Here is a 12,426-nt window from a genome sequence, read left to right as displayed (position 1 = left end):
ATGCATTTAAGCTAATTGACCATATTTACCTTATTTTGTTCAACTGGTGGCAGAGATTCAATAGGAAACTGGTTAAGAATAAAATGGGTTTCTTCAGCCTAAAGAAAAGAAATTAAAAAACAGTTAAATTTATTTCAGAAGCATTGACAAAATAACGTTTCATGCGGTGCTGTGAATGCTTCTTATTAATTTCAGATTATTCTGAACAGTTCTTGAAACCAAAAACATTCAGCTAATAATTCTCTCGTGTTGCAATCTGCTGCACCTGTTCTTTGGTCAGGAGAATACAGAACACTGTAGTGAATAAATTCAGCTTATTAAATGTATCGAAAGAATTCGATCCTGTGGAATGTTTTACGGACATTTATATATATATATATATATATATATATATATATATATATAGAGGAAATATATCTGTTTGGGAAATATATATATATATCTGTCCTTCTCCTCTCGGAGAAGGATAGATCCTTTTTGTAGTTCACTCTTCTCTCTCTCTCTCTCTCTCTCTCTCACTTTAACTGTCTCTAAGACGTTTGCTCTCTTCCTCTCTCTGTGTTTCTGAGACTCGGCAGCAACAGTTGGTGACCTTCAAAGACAGTGCAAGCCAAAGGCAAACAAGAAGTTATGCTGATGTGGCCCGTACTAACAAACCAATATCTGAACAAAATCAGCCAATAGCACCTACTAATCTGACAGCAGTTATTACAGCCTCTTTAGCTAACATGCTACAATATTTCAGCCTGTCTAATCCTTCAGCAACTACCACTTAAAGATTCCTACAGGAAATACAGGCCATCCTCGTAGCAATGATAAATGAATAAAAACAAACTTATTCCTACCTCTCTTCAGATCATTGCATGGAATGCGAGAGGCTTAAGGAACAAAATTCTGGAGCTACAAGATTTCACTTACAGATACCAACGTGATATTATACTAATCGGTGAAACACACCTTAGACCTTCTGACAGTCCCAAAATACGGGGTTATCTCATGTACAGAAATGATAGATCCAACTACAGAGGTGGTGGCACTGCCATCTTCATTAAAAATTACATTAAGCACCATTCTGTGAAAAATCCGCTAATGACTAACCTTGAAATTACAGGCGTGGAAGTTTTCACCAGCTCTGCGGGAGATTGAAAATCTATTCAGCTTACAATCCACCCTTAAAAACTCTGCTTCACACTGATCTAAATGCTATTTTAGGAGTTAGAGTACCCATCATTATTGCTGGGGATTTAAACTCCAAGCACTCTGCCTGGAATAGTAGAACCACCAATAAGGATGGCTGCAACCTTTCCAACTACACAGGACCAAACTAACTCATCTCAGTACGTTTGGCACTGCTGACATCCTGGATATAGCTATCCTGCAAGATATCAAACTTCAGTACAGCCTTAAATCACTAAACGAACTCTCATCGGATCACAACCCAATTCTTCTACAAATGGGAGAACAAGAATACCTGTCTCCTCCCTCTCATTCATGCATATCGTGGGACAGATTGTCTAAAGCACTTAGGGATCAAATTGGACCTGTCCCTCACATATGCACAGAAGAAGATGTGGAATCTGAAGTGACTAGCCTGACCCAACAGATTAAGTCCGCTATAACGGTTGCAAACCTGTTCCCAAGCCTGGTCGTTTGCCCAAGGATATTATGGACCTGATCAGAGAGTAGAACAGAGCAAGGAAGAGATTTCGTGACATTCGCGCTCCTCAGGACAACACAGTTCTTAATAGATTGAACGAAGCAGTGGGAGATGCAATTAAAACTCATAAAAGCCAAGTTTCGGAAGAAAAGATAGCCTTTATCTCACCTATTGATGACTCTATCTTGGGGTTACTGAGAAACATCAGAAATAAAAACAGATGCCTCCCCCCATAATCTCTAACCAGGGCCTAGTTCACATAGATAAGACAGAAGCCATAGTAAAGAATCTAGAGGCGCAGTGCAAACCTTCATATAACACCTTAGATTTCAATCACTTATACAAAATCCACAGACAGGTCAGACACGTATTAAAACTCCCAGATACCCATTCTGACCATATTTCACCCACATCACCTGTTGAATTATATGATATTATTAAGAAACTTAAAAACAATAAAGCTCCTGAACCAAACGGCCTCTCAAACAGGGTGATTGATCAAGCTGCTGCCTCTGAAATCTGTAGTGCACCTGACCTGTATAATAAATATCATCTTAAGATTTCACTATTTTCCTTCCACCTGGAAACTGGCTGATGTAATTTCTATACATAAGCCAGGCAAAGAACCACACCTACCACAAAATTATCGTCCGATCAGTCTTATTTCTAATCTGGGTAAGGTCGCGGAGAAGGTCATCCTCTCACGACTCCAAACCTCAGTAAATGACCTAAACATCCTCCCTAAAGAACAGTTTGGTTTTCGGCAACACCATAGTACTACCCAGTAAATCCACAGAATTGTGGAATATATCACCACCAGCTATAACTGGCGACAGTGCACAGGAGCTGTTTTCCTAGACCTATCCAAAGCATTTGACAAAATGTGGCATTTCGGACTCCTACACAAACTCATCTCAGCCGGTATCTCACTAAAAATGGTTTTCATCTAATCCATTCATATCTTCAGAATAGACCAATACAAGTCAAAATCAACAGTTCTACCTCATCTCAGCACCATATCTTTGCTGGAGTGCCGCAGGGATCCCTACTAGCTCCATTGCTGTTTTCTATATACATGTCGAACATCCCCACAATCCGATGTCTTCCATTTTGGCCCTGTATGCTGACGATTCATCAATACTAACCAGATTTCTCCAACCCCATTTCATTACCAGAAAGCTTCAAGAAAAACCTTCTAAAGCTGTAGAGTTGGTTCCTCCAAATGGAGATTGGGAGTTAACCCACAAAAAAGCTCAGCCATTCTTTTCTCGAAAAGGCCAATATCTCCTGCAGGAGATGTGTTACTATTCAATACTAAAATTCCCTGGAAGACAGAAACAAAATGCCTGGGTGTAATTCTCGACAAAAACTATCTTTCAAACAACATATCAAGTTACGTGCGCAAAGGCATCTAAAGCCATTGCACAGATCTATCTGCTAATTAATAGAAATAGCAAGCTCAGAAACAGAATCAAATTGCAGCTATACCAGATGAAGATTCGTCCAATATTCATCTGTGCCTCTCCAGCCTGGAGCCACGCCTCTAATACTAACATTATCAAGATACAACGAGTGCAGAACAAGTGCTTGAGAATGATTCTGAACGCCCGATGGTATGTTAGAAACAATCAACTTCATAGATATACAAATATTCCCTATATTTTCTCTTTCCTACAATCTGTAGCATCTAAGTTCTTCCTAAAGACGTCCATACACCCCAACGATTTGGTTCAGCAAGCTGTAGCATACGAGGCAACGGACATATTCAAACATAGAAGACCAAAAGCCATATTAACCTCCTATAGCGATGCATAATCTCCATCCCCATTAAGGGCGAGCACACTGCTCATAAATTTTACCCTCACTGTAACCGCAACAGATAGCGGGGAATATGAAAAGTATCTTGCTTCACCCCTAAAGACATAAATGTCAATTGTCAATAGTCAATGTAAGTATATAATATATAAGTATTGAACATATAGTATGTATGAATTATAAAGCTTACACGACTATATTATTATTATTATTATTATTATTATTATTATTATTATTATTATTATTATTATTATTATTATTATTATTATTATTATTATTGGATCAGCATACAGCAAAGAGGTACATGTAACCCTGTGGAGTACCGCAAGGAGCTGTCCTATCTCCCATTCTATTTAACATATACACACACGACATAAGCCAACTCCCCCTAAAAAGTAAAATCTTCCAGTATGCAGACGACACTGCCATAGTATCCATTCACAACACTGCAAAAATCGCTTACAAAAATATGCAACACGACATCAATCAAATCACTAACTGGTTAACCGAAAACGGCATATATATAAACCCTGGAAAAACAAAGCTAATGATATTCAAAAACCCCCAAACCCTGCCCATAGAAACTAAATATCTCACTATCAAACATCCATCCTCCTATACACAAAGTGCAGAACCTAAAATCACAACCATCACACAGGTGAAAACAACACGCTATTTTGGACTTCACTTCGATGCAGATCAAAGTTGGAATAGCCATACAAACTACCTACATGCCAAGCTCAGGATAATAGCAAGCAAACTATACAGATTAAATGACATTGCCCCAACCCACATAAAAATACTAATCTATAAAGCATTATGTGAAAACATTTTAAGATATGCAATCACATCATACGCATTCTGCGCAGACTACAGACTTAACAGACTACAATGGTTGCAAGATAAAATGATAAAACTGATATTCTGGGAACAACCCACTCTTATGCAGGAAGCACGGACAAAACACAAAATATTTAAGGTGAAACACTTATGCCACTACACAGTCATGTTAAAACACTACTAAAGCCCAACATATAGAGTAACCAGAACAACATATCAAATAACAAGACCACAGTCAACAAACTACATAACATATAAGTACAACAATCATTACGGCAAAGCCACCCGAAACTTCTGTGTACCTGACATGATAAACAAACTGCCGTTCGACAACAGAAACCTAGGAACATACAGAGAGCTGAAACAGGCACTATATAAATATTATAGCGAGAATGAAAATTAGAGCAATTCTTGTTTCTCTCTCCCCCACTACACATGCACACACACACACAAACCTATGACAACCTCCTCCTCAAAAACTATCACTACAAGAACACAAAGAAACAAACACACCATGTCTAAATCCAACCCTATTTGCACAAAAAAAAAGAAAAAAAAGCAAAAAAAAAGTTAAACTGTAATAGCAGTCGAAGTCTTTCAAGCACGTACCAACAAACAGTAAAATCAACACCTGGATGTGACCAGTATAGGAACACAACCATGAAACCACCACCCTCTGTCATTATTATCTTCCTCAGATAAGCTCTGCTAAGCTTCGAGGAAGAAAATTACTAACTTGCAAGTATCTGTTATACACACTTCTAATGCGTTATAAATATTATATATACAGTATATAATTACTACAGCAACTATGTATGCAATTCATCTGAGACATAAAAAAATAATAATAATAAATAAATAAATAAAATAAATAAATTATTATTATTATTATTATTATTATTATTATTATTATTATTATTATTATTATTATTATTATTATTATGTATATGTATATTCTAAATTCAAAAATTCTGTATAATCCTTATTGTAAATATTGTAAATATTATTATTGTATGTAATTTATACTGAGACATAATAAAATGTTTTAAAAAAAAAAAAAAAAAATTATTATTATTATACTCAAGATAACTATTGTATATATATGTGTAAATATTTTAGCAGTGAACAAAAATATTATTTATTTTAAAAAAATATTATTATTTAAAAATATTAATAACTCGCCAGTATTTGTTATTCACAATTGTAATGTATTATAAATATTATATATATATATATATATATATATATATATATATATATATATATATATATATATATATATATATATATATATATATATATATATATATATATATATATATATATATATATGTATATAAAACTATTGTTGTATCTATGTATGTAATTTATCTGAGATTATAAAATGTTTAAAAATAATAATAAATAAATAAATTATTATTATTATTATTATTATTATTATATACATAATGATAATAATATTTTCAAAATTGGTGAAATAGAAATGTAAGCTATTCATCAAAGTAGCTTTAAAAATGGCTAATAGGTTAATGAAGCCACCATTTTATAATGGTGACTTCAGTACCCTAAAATTATTTATTTATTTATTTAAAAAATTTTAATGGATTAAATATAGCTGCAAAATATAGAATTTTCGGATGATAGAATTTCGGCTTTTTAAAATGAGGCTAGAAAACTAATGGAAAATTAAGAAACAATGTGGAAAGTGGAAGTTAAATATGTGATTAAAGAGATACTAAAAATTAGAAATAAGACCAATAAATACATTTATTGCTCTTATTTCTAATAAACAAGTTTTAGTAGGCATTGAAATTAAAGACATATAGGTGGATGTTCAAATCAATCTGTTATGGCAAAAAACGTAAAAGATGTTAATAAAGTAACCAGCTAATAGCATAAATTAGGGTATTTTGGTCGTTTTGTTTCACAATCTTACACAAATTTATCGCTCAATCTATATAACTCTAAATATCGCTATCGCCCTAATTTAAATATAATACAGGTAAGCGTAATTTTTTGCACTCTGTAATTCTACACAATTTTTACTGATAAACAAATCTTAACACTTTAGGTTGGTATAAAAGGCATAGCTTCATTATCATAATGATTAGCTATTTTTTGTTTTCTTATTATCTTACAAAGGGAAGTGTATTAAATTTATGTTTCAAAATATAGTTTGCAAACATTACAAAATATTACTCAACACTTTTGCTGTCCCTTATAACCCAATGGCACTGACACTGGCATTACATAATGAAATGGAAAATAACTGACGAAATAGCTATATTTAACTTACCTCTTCAATCACTCGTTGTAAATAGCAAGCAAGTAGCATCATAAGGAAAAACGCAAACAAAACAAAAGCAGCAAATAAGAATCTCAGTGATTCGGACAAACTTGAATTGAAAATCTGACAACTTAAAAAACAGCAAAAAATGGTGTTTATTGCATAGGTTACGAAAAGAGGATTTGAAAACAAATTATTTGTGTCTTTCAGAACACAGCAACACTTTATATAAAGCATTCTGACGTCCTCCACATTGGTAAACTTCTCAAAAGCGATATTGTTCTTCATTTGCTTTAAAATCTCATTCACAACAGAAAACGAATGTCTGAGAAATTCTGCAAAATACCCAATCCAAAAAGACATGATAAAAGGTACTGAAGTAATCATATAATACATTATTGTACCAATTATTACAAAAAGTATACTTCGCGTTGTTGCATACCAGTTACGAGAGATAACAGATGCCTCTGCTTCTAATACTCTGTATGAAAGAAAAATGGAATATATGAACATCAACAAACGAAAACAAACAATCAATCCCAAAGTTTTTCTTATACGAAAAGGTTTTGGATGAATTGATCTCAGATCACTTTCAAAAGTGCAAAAAAGTTTCACTAGTGCTACCAATTTCTTTCCGGTCTTGAACACAAACCAACGAACAAACGCGATATAAAATAATCCGTAGAAGTCGATCATAAGTCGCACGTACTGAATCTTCTGTTTTGAATCCTGAAGTGACAAACGGATCTGGAAGTAGCAAAGAAAAGCAATATTACCAAAACCGCATAACAAAGTGTATAATGTTGGAAAACTGTAAACACGGAAATAAAGAGCAGAAATCCTTGACGAAAACGAACCATTAAAGAACCAATTTCCACTGGAAATATTGATCAAAGTAATGAAGCGAAACCCTCTATAAAACGTACTATCCATAGAAGCCATTCTAGTGAAGCTCTGTTACTTTGAGCTTGAACTGTGCGGTCAGAGTGTTTACGTGGAAATAAGAGAACTGTAATGTATTTCCTTTCTAGACAAAGACCGATCTTTACCTCATCTCATTACATGCTTCCAAACAGTTTCATTAAAATGCCATGAAAATGCTATGAATTGCGTGTTCAATATTCACGCATTTATTTACTATATTTATTTTACTTTTCTTTAAAAAAAAATTATTACGTGCGTGTTGCTGTTATAGTAGCACGCACGCATACTTTATATAAATGCTGATATAAATGCTGAGTTATAATTTTTCATATCCTGATATGAAAAATTCATCATAATTTCGACTTTCTTCATGTGAAGAATTGATAGTTCAAAGAAAAAGGTTTCTCTCTCTCTCTCTCTCTCTCTCTCTCTCTCACACACACACACACACACACACACACACACACACACACACACACACGCACGCACGCACTCACACTGTAATGATCCTCATACAAAATCGACAATAAGGTATACAACTTGCACTGTATAAATATAGAATATGAAACATCTATAAGCATTTTGAACATTTTTTTTTTATTTTTATGAAAAATTAGGAAAATAATCGCAGACAGGAACCATTACTGTCTAAACATACACACGTAACCACAGTAATAAGATTTTTTATATTTTTTTTACTGTGATTACGTGTGTATGTTTGTTCATGAATGCTCCACAGGTTTCATTATGCAACTAAAGAACCACATTACTGTCTAAGTACTATTGTTTTCAAACATGAAAGAAAAATTTTGACTGAATATGTCCTTAAATTCAGAACAGTACTAGGGGATACGGGACGAAAAGGTTTGGCTTAATAATTTCTAAAGTATTAAAGGTAACCAAACCAAACTTATATCATTCGATAGCTGGAGGAATAAAGAATTGTCAGTGACCTTCAGATAGCGCGCCCACCCCACAAATGGCAGTAGGTCTCCGCCATTTTGTGTACGATCCGCGGCGCCTCGTAAACTTCCACTCAGTATAACTTCGCACTCTGTCGTGGTAAGATTCTCGTTTTAGTTTCAATCAACAGCTCTCGTCGAGATCTATCGATTTAACGCATAATTCTTAAATTTTAATACAGTGTTGGTGAAGAAAATGTGGATTGAAGTTGAAACATTTTAGAAATTTAACAATGTCCGCCTATAGTCGCCGGAAATCCAGCAAAGAAATATACCGAATGCATACGTCGGAAAATAGCAGCTCGTCAGCTTTCCAATAATATCCCGATGTCTTGGTCGGAACGAATAAGTATCGGGAGCGAAAGAAATTGCAAGCGCACGGCGCCAGCACTTCGTCCGCGGCGACGCACGACACCATGGATGTAAATGACGTAAGCGACTATGCCACCGATTCGGTAGATGGATTGAACGAAATGGATGTCGATTTCAGAAGATCGGTGACAATGGAAGAGCACTGGAGGTCGGCGAGCCTGCTTGTGCCATAACGATTCACAAATCGCAATGAGGCACTTTCGATCGAGTCGTCTTTCAGTACGACAAGTCTCACCAAAACCAACTGGTCTACGTTGCATTGAGCACACTTTTATCGACGGGCAGTATTTGACTAACGAGAGACGATTATAAATTTTATCACGGTTATGGAAATTCAGCACCCACTGTCAGGGAGATGCGCGACGAATACGAGAGAATTTATTGACGAATACGAATCTTTATTGAGACGAATGTATTCGTCGCAATAAAGATTCGTCAGTGACCTTCAGATAGCGCTCCGCGCACCGCAGGTGGCAGTGGGGGCTCCGTCATTTCGTGTACGATCCGCGGCGCCTCGTAAACTTCCACTCAGTATAACTTCGCGCTCTGCTGCGATCACAGAAGAGGTCCAATTATTAAACGTAGATGATGATCATGAGAACGGCGAAAACTCACGGCGGGGAGTCTTACTTGTCTCGGCAATCAACGCACAGAGTTTGGTGGAGCACGTCGAAGATATCGAAACTGAGTCCATTATGAACAGATCTGACTACTTCGTCATCAGTGAAACCTGGATGGATGATGCCACACCTGTGAATGTATCTGGTTTCAAACTCAAGCAAGAATACAGCCATAGAAAGGCGACGCAATGAACCGTCAAATTCGTCATCATCGTCCAAACGCCCTTCCGGTGGAGTCGCCATATACAGTAACCTCAACAGCTTCACCGATTGTCAACGTATCGTTACCATTAATGTCACTCTCAAGCTTAGAGTCGACGAACCATCAGTGGGAGATATATACCTGGACGACGTAACAATGAACGGTGTATCTAAATTTGTCCTCGGAGCTGTGATCTGAACGCTTCATCGTCAGCGATAGAATGTTGTATCTATCGATCCCTGCTGCAATACTCGAAAAGCATAAAGAAAATAATTCCCAGTATCGAGCCAGACCTGCATACGCCCATCATCATCATCATCACCGGTGACTTCAATATCGATGTGTCAAAAAACCGATCACTGCAGGACTTTATGGAACGCGAGTTTAATCTCACTTACGTCCAGACCACGGCGACTACGCTAGGTAACACTTGTGTTGATTTGACTTTCGCTAGAAACTCGGATGTATCTTGTCTACCGTTTTGTATCTTACTTCTCTTACCATAGACCCATGATAAATAAAATTATAATCGATTATTAAACTTGTTTTCATTTATTTACACTTCCCAACACAAATATAATCCGCTAGCGTGACGTATTCACTTAAAACCCCTCCGGCCGTGCTCCGACACAGCCACACTCGACTTTTTTTTTGAGAGTGTTGGCAATCATATTTGAAGTGGCGTGTATAAAGAGCGTACATATTTTGAGAGCAGTAACTACCAGCGCTGACGATAATATTCAGAGAATTACTAACTGGTGGTTTTATTTTTTAAATCAGGTTTGAAAGAATTTTTATAGTAGGTAGAATTAACAAATATAATTCGGATTGTTTTGTTAACCCGCAATTGGAATCTGCAGGAATAATCAAGTGTTACATTTCCGAATCAGATTACAATAGTACATTACATAGAATTCTAAAATCAATTAAACTTTTCTTTTCTCTAAATAAGACACGTACCTCCATTGAAGACTGCCTTTGAGAATATCTCAGACGTGTTTAAGGCAAACATTTTAAAAAGTTTGGGGACAATATACTTAGGAAAGTTTTAAGACAATGTTCTTGGACAAGTTTTGAGACAAATTTTGACATTAGGATAACATTCTGCGACATTCAGCAGAACATTCTGGTATACTAAATCTCCGAAACCATTCTAAGATATCAGGATCTTTCTGAGAAAACAGTTAAAGATTTCTAAAACCATTCCTTCCGATGAGCTCTATGCTACAGGAATGTAAGAATTAATTTTAATTCCTTAATAAACAATTAAATATTTTGAGATCCACATTTCAATTTTACGAATTGAAATGTGGATCTAATAAGCAGTTAGGAGATTATATATTTATTGGTTTATAGAGACCAGGAAAAACTGATGCTTAATTTTTTTTCACATGATCTTATTAATAATAAATCTTTGCACATTTAAGATGAGTTCAAATGTTATGTTGCCAAGTGTCATATGTGCCGTGTATTGGTATCGTATGTCTCGTGCACCCTCTGATTAACTCTAATTCATGAAGTTATAGAATGATGCTGTGATCAAGTTTCTCTTTTTCTTTTTAAAAAAATAAAAATAGAAAGAACATGGCCGAACTGGTTGTCAGCCTACCAGGAATTTTCGGGCCGTCTTGCGACTTGGCTGAAATATCTGCCATGGTAATTTTGGTATGGTATTCAGAATAATTTTTATTGAAAATTTTATTTAGGCAAGAGGAATTTTTTTTCCCTGAACGTCAGCGGCAAATTGGGAAGCTAAAAGAAAAAAAAAAAAAAACATCGATGAGTCTGTTGATGGAATATCCGTTCCACTGTGCAAGTGAACAAAATGTTTTTTTTTTTTTTTTTTGATTCGTGGCTTATAAAGGCGGAATATCAAATTCCAGTGTAGTGAAAGTGAAATATCACGAACAAAAATAGAAACAATGTTTGTTTATTCTAATAACTCCGTGGATCTGTTTTTTTGTAATTAAATCATAGAGATGTATGGAGTGAATTTAGTAAACTACATTTCGGCTCTCAGCGTAACTCGATGGTGGATGAAAGACAACTTTAACTACAATTTTAACTACACGTCCTATCTATTTTACTGTCTGCTACAAAGATTTTATTAAATACCAGAATCAATAAATTTATAGAAGTTGACCGTCACAAATGCAAAACTATTTCGATTTCTCTCATCAGTTTTGAAGAAATCGTAACTGCCAACTATCGCTGTATGAACCAAAGTTGGAAACATTTTTTTTTTTTTCATTTTAATTTCTAACACTTCAAATGTTTTAGAAATCAGAACCTAATTTCACGTGGCTACTTTTAAAATGTCCAAGATTGCTAATTGTTTACCTTTATCGTTACTTTTTCGTTTTCAGTTGTTTCGACACTACCTGAACCAACATGCTGCATCGTTTTCAGTGGTGCAAAGAGCGTATACAGGGGGACGTGGAAGCTTGGAAGGCTGCGTTATGGAACGATGAATCAAGCTACACCCTCCACCCACCAGATGGACGAGTGTGGGTGTGACAGATGCCTGGTAAACTCTTTTACCAGAGTGTGAACCGAACTATGAAATTTCGGAGGTGGTAGTGGTGGTGGTGGTGGTGTGTGATATGGTCCTGGTTTGGCCTCGGACCTTTGTGGTAACAGGAACATGAAATTCCAAGAGGTATTTGAAAATTCAAGACAATGTAGTGCTTTCTACTTTATAGAATTTTCTACAGAACTGACCATTGCTTCTTTCAGCAAGACAATGC

This window comes from Typopeltis vanoorti, chromosome 16, assembly GCF_054136105.1.
Source record: "Typopeltis vanoorti isolate ZY-2024b chromosome 16, IOZ_Tvanoo_1.0, whole genome shotgun sequence".
Taxonomy (NCBI): domain Eukaryota; kingdom Metazoa; phylum Arthropoda; class Arachnida; order Uropygi; family Thelyphonidae; genus Typopeltis; species Typopeltis vanoorti.
The sequence above is the reverse complement of the archived record's forward strand: the minus strand, read 5'-3'. Positions refer to the sequence as shown.